Below are 7,955 nucleotides of genomic sequence, written 5' to 3'. Positions count from 1 at the left end.
ACAAAAAACACTGCATAGCTACCCACTGGTTCTGTTTACACATTCTTTTAAAAATGCATAACAGCTACAGTCTGCTCTGCTGGTTGTGTTGCTAGAAGGTGTGGCTGGCATCCCCCTGCAGAGACAGCAAACCCAGCACAGTTCTCTAAAGAGCTCCTTCTCATATTAGCAGAAAGGATTGGCAGGACTGGAAAGCCAACAGCACAATACAGGATTGCAAATGTACGTGATTTGAAAATGCACATTCTAATAGTATTTAATCTTAAAAAATAGCCTAGATCCTCTGAGTGATCACTAACTTCAAGAAGGCCAGGCTTTCATGGACAGCTTTACTTTTGTTCAACAACTCAAAAAGATATGCTATAGGAAACAAGTCAATGCCACAGAAGATTTAACAGCAGCAGATTTTACAAAATAAAGCATAACAATGCATCATATGCCCTTCCTTGCCTGAAAACATGTCACTAGGTTTGCTTATAGGAGTGATTATGCTCTTCAGGTTAGAACAGGGCTTCTCACAGCACCTGGCAAATGGCAGCAGAAATAGATCCTTTTTCTCTTAAAAAAAATGTTAATGGGTGCAATTTTTTTTCTGCAGGGAGGAATTCCAGGGTACATCTTTGCTTCATATGAACTTCTGTGTCAGGCGCCATTTTGTCAGACTGCCCCTCAGCTGCCATCTGTCACACAGCAACAAAATGAAATGGAGTATTGGTGGGAAGGTTCAACCTCTACTGCCATAACACCAACATTCACGTCTGATGCCACGAGACAACATAATAAAATAGGAGGCACACTTTCTAGAGCAGCCCTTGTAGTTCAAAGTCACTTTCTGAAGGCTTGCCTCCACCTGAAAGGACTCTGTACAACCCAAAACACAGCACTGGATTGATAACTAGGAAACCACCAAGAAACAAACTATGCATGCTGTAATACTAAACCATCTTCTACTTGCTATGAAAAGCATATGAAAATTCATTTATCACCACACAAGGTTCCATCTGTAGCACCATCAAATTAGAAAAAGCAAAGCTAACCAAAAGTTGAAAAATATAATTTCTTTGATAAGTTCTGATGCTTTAAACATTAGCAAGATTTAACTGTAACAGAATGCCATTGTGCAACACATCCATCAAACACACAGGATTGCTGATCTCCAGAAAAACAAATCTGCTTTCAAACAGTCATTTTCTTTTTCACATGTATCAGTCACGCAGTTACTACACATACGTATACAAAGAAAATATGACAGTAATAACAAGCCTTGGAAGATCAAACAGTCATGTATTTCATGGTAACATTCAGTCCAGAGAAGCTTTTGATGGAACAAACAGCCTAGGGCCCATAAAAAAGACACAAGCCAAGTCATGATTGTCCCCCCAGTTGTAGCTTGACGTTACATTTATTAGCTGAAAGTCAGAACTTCAAAGCCTGTAAGAGAAGCACCTTACCATGACCCTCAGTCAGATTCACTGAAACTTTTGAAAATCTAACTGCCTGTTTAGCTTCAAGTGAATTTCAAGATTCCTCTTTGATAGACAGTACAAATGAGTCAGGGTAAAACATCGTCATCCATTAATGAAAAGTAGGATTAGGATCCTTGGCATTTCTCTCTCTCTCTTTTTTTTTTTTTTTTTAAATAATATGTACACACACACAAAAATTAGCTATTTCAGTCTTTATGTGAAAAGCATAAAAACTAAAGAGACAGGTTGACCAAAATCTTTCAGTAGCCCTTAAGAAAACCAGATCAGTAAGGAACAGCTTGTATTACATTGAGGTATGGAGGGGAAACGCACACAACTTTCCACACATTAGCAAATACTCTGTAAGAAATCATTCTTTCCTTCCTTCCGCAATTTTCCCAGCAGACAGCCAAATCTATTTCAGAAATTACTCTGCTCTGGTGTATCAGCAGGCACACCTTTCAGATGGCTTCCATTCCTCCTCTTTTTAATGACTCATTAGCAAAATGCATTCCTAAACATCAGCTTGTCCCTATGGCCAATAAGCCAAAATGTAAATGTTAAGGTCGGTCATATTTACATGTCACCACTTATGCTAATTGCAATCCCAGCAATGCTCTCTTTAAGAAAAGTTATCAATCATCTTGAATATGATTAAGCAATAAAATGAGAAAACAGCTCACAAGGTGATCTCCCCTACTTCTCAGTCAATTAATGTTGTATTGTACTCCATCTGTTTGGAGAAATGTTTCATATTGAGTATCTCTTCCCTCCCCTTAATGCACAAAGAAGTAAACATGAATCGCACCATTTTATCATTATTCTTGATAGCACAGACATGCACCTCCAGCAAGCTGCAGCTCCCTGAGTGTATGCTTTCCCAGATGTAGTCCAGATGCCTCCTAAATGCATATGGCAGGAAATTCTTCGCAATCTTTTCTGTTTCCCGTATATTATTGGTTTATAATTGCTGCTATCCATCATAATTTTTTTTTAGCTACTGACTACTGCCCTGCTTTGCAGGTGTGTAGATGAAACACAGGCCTAGCAAATGAGTTGGTTTTGCATCTATCTTGGTGGGGAGAAGTACAGCTAGTCTTTAATGTCAACTTAAAGGAAGCTTTACTGGCAAAATCAAACATAACAAAGATGACCATAGTATTGCAGAGTTCTGAAGAGAAATACATCCTACCAGAGAATTAAGCTGTTTGCATTATAATTAAATTTATTTAACTGCCGTCTGGCTGGAACTGTGCTAACCCAAAGCTCAAGCACAGTGCTTGATGGAACTACAGCACAGCATAATCCTACTCCACTTCAGGGATAAACTTGCTAGTTCTAAGAGTTCTAAGTATCTGTAGCGTAATGTCAAGATTTCATTTTTGCTCCCAACAGCAGTCTATCTCTGTCAACATGATGCTGTGTTCTGATTAATTATCCAACCTCTAGAGCTGACTTAAGGATTCACAGCAAATGCAGAATAATTGTATCTGCCCATAAGGCTGAGTTTTTACAGCTGTGGAGGAGGAACAGAGACAGGACAGAGGATACAGATCTGTAGCGTACAGCTACAAGACTGTACAGTCCTGAACACAAAGTCTGGAGATGGTAGAGGTAACGATGAGCCTACCTCAGCCTCTGAAAACAGAGATGTCTACTGAGCTGGCTGCTCCCAGCCATATGTTGTGTATTTCCATCTATAAGCAATGTCCTAGTTTGCATTGAGTCCATTTCCTTTTCAGTGATTCTTCTGACTGAGGTTTCTAACATTTGTTTTGCAATGTGAGACACAGTATAGCCACAATGTGAAAGTTAAAACACGAGATCAGCCTTGAGTTATTGGTTTCCTTAGATTATTTTCTGACCTATAAAGTTTCTCAGCTTTGCTCTGACATAATAGCATCCCAGTATTTCTTGTGATTAAGACACGAAATGAGTTTCTCAGATAGTTATCCTGTGGTCTTTTATGGAACATTTTACTAGGCACACCACCAGCCATTAAAACTTGCAACTGTGGATGGAATAGCAGCTTAACCAGTTTTAAGTGATCAGAATAGGAGAGTAATAGTTTCATCAGGACATTCAAAAGTTCTCAGTAACTAATACTGCTAAGCATAAAAGGCCAGCCCCAATAAAAGAGTAAGAGGAAAATATATAGAAAAGAATTAATAAGAACAAAAAGATCCATCTCTGACATTTTATTTTATATTAAATTCTAACGTAGGTCTGACAGACAGCACTGGCTTCCTCTTTTTGAGGGGAAAAAAAAAAAAAAGGATATAAAAGGTTTGAAGTGTTTGAGTTCATGCTGTTTTTCCCAATCACTTAAATCTGAAGTTCAGTGACATACTGACCTGCAGTTTTGCCCATGTACTCTTTAAGAACCATTCTCAGTCAACAGATGGGGTAAAACTTGTGAAAGCACACCAGACTCTTATTAACCTTGCCAGCATCTTCAGTCTTTCATGACCACAGAGGTTAGCATGCATAGTGAAGATGTACAGAAAATTAGTCAGAGAACCTCTGAAGTCTTTTTTCTCCCCACATCAGATGAGCAAGGACAGCTTCTCAGTATAGATTTTTTCTAGTCTACTTCAGTTGTTTTCCAGACATTTTTCAGAAGTCAGAGAAGGTCTCCCAAATTATTATTATTATTATTATTTTTAAGTTGGAAAGAAGACAGTATATTGAAATAAAAAGACTATACATACTTGTTAGTGAACCTAGTAACAAGATCTGTATCAAAAGAAATTTCCTTCACTAAAATATCTAATTTCTAAACTCTACTATACTTCCATAATTCAAGTCATGCATCTCTCTGGAGCACAATTTGTTCACCATCCTTAATCAGAACCAAGATCATACATTTGTTGATCACCAGCTTCAGCTCCTAGATAAAAAGATCAACACCTACTACTTAACACCCAGACAGTGAGAAAACTGTAATGAAAAAGGGTTTTTTGTGCCTTTTTTATTTTTTAATTGACAGAGATCCTTTTGAACACAGTCAAAACAGGAAAATTAAAATAGACTGAAATATCACGTCTCAGAAAAACAAGTTCAGAAAGCTTCAATGAGTCTTTAACGGAGACATTCAATAGCACAGCCTCACTCCCCTATGTGTGCCTATGTGGATGTGAGTACTGGTGCACAAACAAAGAAGTAGACCTGTGTCAGAAAGCCCTTAACAGACAATGCAGATAAGTTCACACAAAAAAAGGATAAAGAGAATTTTTAGGAACATATTTCAGAAACCATTCTTTCAGAAGAAAATTCTCATAGTAGAGCTTGAGTTTATTGCTTCTTTTATATTCATCCCTAAAGCCTGCTTTAGAAACATAACAACCTTTATAGGTCTACTACCTACAGGCAAAATATATGCAGGAAATAGGTCTTTATGAACAATCACTATCATATGTTCATTTTCTTAATGATATTGATTAGATTCAACAATCAGGTAACATGGCTATGGATCTAGAAAAAGATCATTTACTCTGGTGTACAGTCAATAGGTGTACAATCAATAGTTACACAGAGGTTAGGTTTAGTAAGATTATCATAGTGGAAAGATAATAAAAATAAATGGAAACACCCACCAGTGTCGTAAGCTCACAGCAAACTCCACAAAGAGCAATCTCCAGAAAGAGATCCTTCTTCAGTGGCAGTCAGTCCTTAAATGGGATTTAGGAGAGGTGCAGCCAGGCTCCACCCTTTCCCTATTACAGGTGAATTGCCTTCACCTGTGCTCCTGCAGCTGACTCATTGTTTGCCTCAGGTGGTCAATCAGAGGTTCAGGCCATGATCAACAGTTCCCATACACTCTGGCAAAATACAATTTTCACAAATTATAAAGAGAAATAAGCATACATTGGTTACAAATCTTAATGTACTGTGGATGCATTGTGTTATAATTAATTTCTCCCATCCTGATCTAATGATGATCATCTGAAGATGAATGAGTAACATTATTCTTTTTGGGGATCAAATAGGAAAACTGGGTTATACCTTGTACCAATCATACAGATAATGAAATCAGAAAGCAGCCACTCATCAGCATACAGCCCTTGTCCTTGCTAGTCTTTACAGTCACACAGGAGAGGCTGCATGATGGCAGTTTCAGACTAAGAGCCTAGCCCTCTTCTCTGCTCCAGTAGTGGACTCTGTTACTACAGCATCAGTAAGAAATGGCTACAGATTCACATGTACTTACTTTAAGGCAGTGCTACCCTCACAAAAAGTAGTGCTATTTGACAGCTGCTTCTTCCTGTCCTTCACCACCCCATTTCTCATCCAACAAAAGCAACAAGGAAAAATGAACTGTGTAACAATTTTAACTTAGATTAGTCAGTGTTAGTAAATTCCAGCTAAGAGCACAGATGAAATGGCAGCCATAGTGTTCTCCTAGTCAAAATAATAGAATGACTTAGGTTGGAATGGCTCTATTTCCAAGCCCCCTGTTGTGGGCAGGGTTGCCAATTGCTAGATCAGGTTGCCCTGAGTCCCATCCAACTTGGTCTTGAATGCCTCCAGAGATGGGGCATCCACAACCTCTCCGGGCAACCTGTTCCACTGCCCCATTACCTTCTGAGCAAAAAATTTCTCTTTTTTCATCTACCCCTTCTGGCAACCTCTCATTTGATACAGCCCAGGATACCAGGATAATTCCCTGCCAAACTAGCTCAGACATACTCAAAACATACCAAAAAAAAAAAAAAAAAAAAGACAAAAACAGTTATTTAAAAGCATTTCTCATGAGCAAAAACTTTCTAGAGAGAAGGATGTAGGTAACTAACAGGAAAAAAAAAATCCCAATCTGATTCTCACTGTTCATTACAGCAGTCCAAGTGCCCCGTACGGAACCCAAGTTGTAAGGTTGTACAGAAGGGATTACCACCAGCTCCCTGCTCTGAGGATGCTGCATGTCATGATCTGAGGAGCTTATATTGTTTAATCTAAGGTAACTAGTTCTAGTGTCAATATTTAGAGTTTAAAACCGATAAGCTGTTGATTAAACCTCAAAATGTATTTCAGGTGACATTAATGCGTAAGCACGCCAAAGAGGTCTGGAGATTCACCATTTATATAGAATAGGTATAACTCAGGCCCCAAGGTAAGAGTTCTAAGGAATATGCACACACATTTGTATAAGTTAACATGCACAAGACAGAAAATATATGGCCTGAAAAGCCATCCTGGTCAGTTCTAGAAGAAAGGACAGTTTCTCTAGAGGATGAGTCAAAACTCTAGTAGGAGATTTGCCTGTCCTGTCACATTGGTTTCAATTAGAAGCTCCCTTCAAGCCTTTTCATATAAACTGTTCCTGTCTTTTCTCCTTTCTTTAGTTGTTCCATAACTTTCTCCTAGAAAGGGTTATCTCACTGTAATGTTTACCAGCCTACTTGTGAATACCTTTGTCTTTTGATTGCTTTTATCTCCCTTCTCTCTCTTTCTATTGGAACTATTTACAAGTATCCTAAAGTAAATCGGTAAAGCTGCTTGCTTTCTCAATCTTTCAGCTAACCATTTTCACACTCAATTCAGCTCTCATCATTCATTAAAACCATCTCCACATTCTTCTATCTGTTCTCACATTCTCTCTCCCTCTCTTCTCACTTGCTGTTTGGTCACCCCCCTTATTTTCTGCAGATCTCTGCTGCTTGTCTTAATCTGTGGGTTCTGCAACTCCGGTTCTCCCAGATTATCAAACACCGTGTCATTGGATACCATCATGCACTCAGAATTACCACAAAACATTTCACAGCTAATCATACCTGCAAACCCAAGTATGTTTTATACATTCAGTGCTCCTAATTCTGATTTCATTCTATCATAGCAAATTAAAGCAATGCTGAGCAATGTACAAATGTAAAATTAGTGCAAGTAAGATGAATAAGAACTTTCTATTTTACACTAAAAACATCAGTTTTAAAAGGTTAAAAAGGAAACTGGGTAAGCCAAAATCCAGAATGAAAGAAAGAAATCCTGAAAAATTGGAGAACCATTGTTTTGTCTTAGCAGAAGCGTCATAGAGAAACACTCCCTGAGCTGTTATTTAATTCCAGAGTCTGTAATAGAATGGGATATGTCTCACTGAGTAGAAAAGGCATGAGAAAAACACATTAAAATTTTGTACAAAACTGAGTATAAATACAATCCACTCCACAGGGACCCCTCTCAAGGTTCACACACAAGCACCTTGGCTAATGGAACTAACAGACAGGAATAGGACTTGCAACAAACAAATGTGAGAATCCATAATAATAATGGTGGAAAAAAATGAATGTAGACAGCTTTAGTAACCTGCAGAGGCCTTGCACTGCTAGCAATCAAGCAAGGCATGAAAAGGCAGATTCTTCCTACATATAAAGCTCACATAAGAGCTCTTGAAACTGATTTGATGGACAAGGCATCCAAAAGATCTAAGAGACCAGATGAAGTTTTAATTTGGATGGAAGGAATAAATGAATGAAATGGGTCAGTCTAGCAGTC

This window comes from Phasianus colchicus, chromosome 10 (genome assembly GCF_987193195.1).
Source record: "Phasianus colchicus chromosome 10, bPhaCol1.hap1.1, whole genome shotgun sequence".
NCBI lineage: Eukaryota > Metazoa > Chordata > Aves > Galliformes > Phasianidae > Phasianus > Phasianus colchicus.
Note: the sequence above shows the minus strand (reverse complement) of the source record.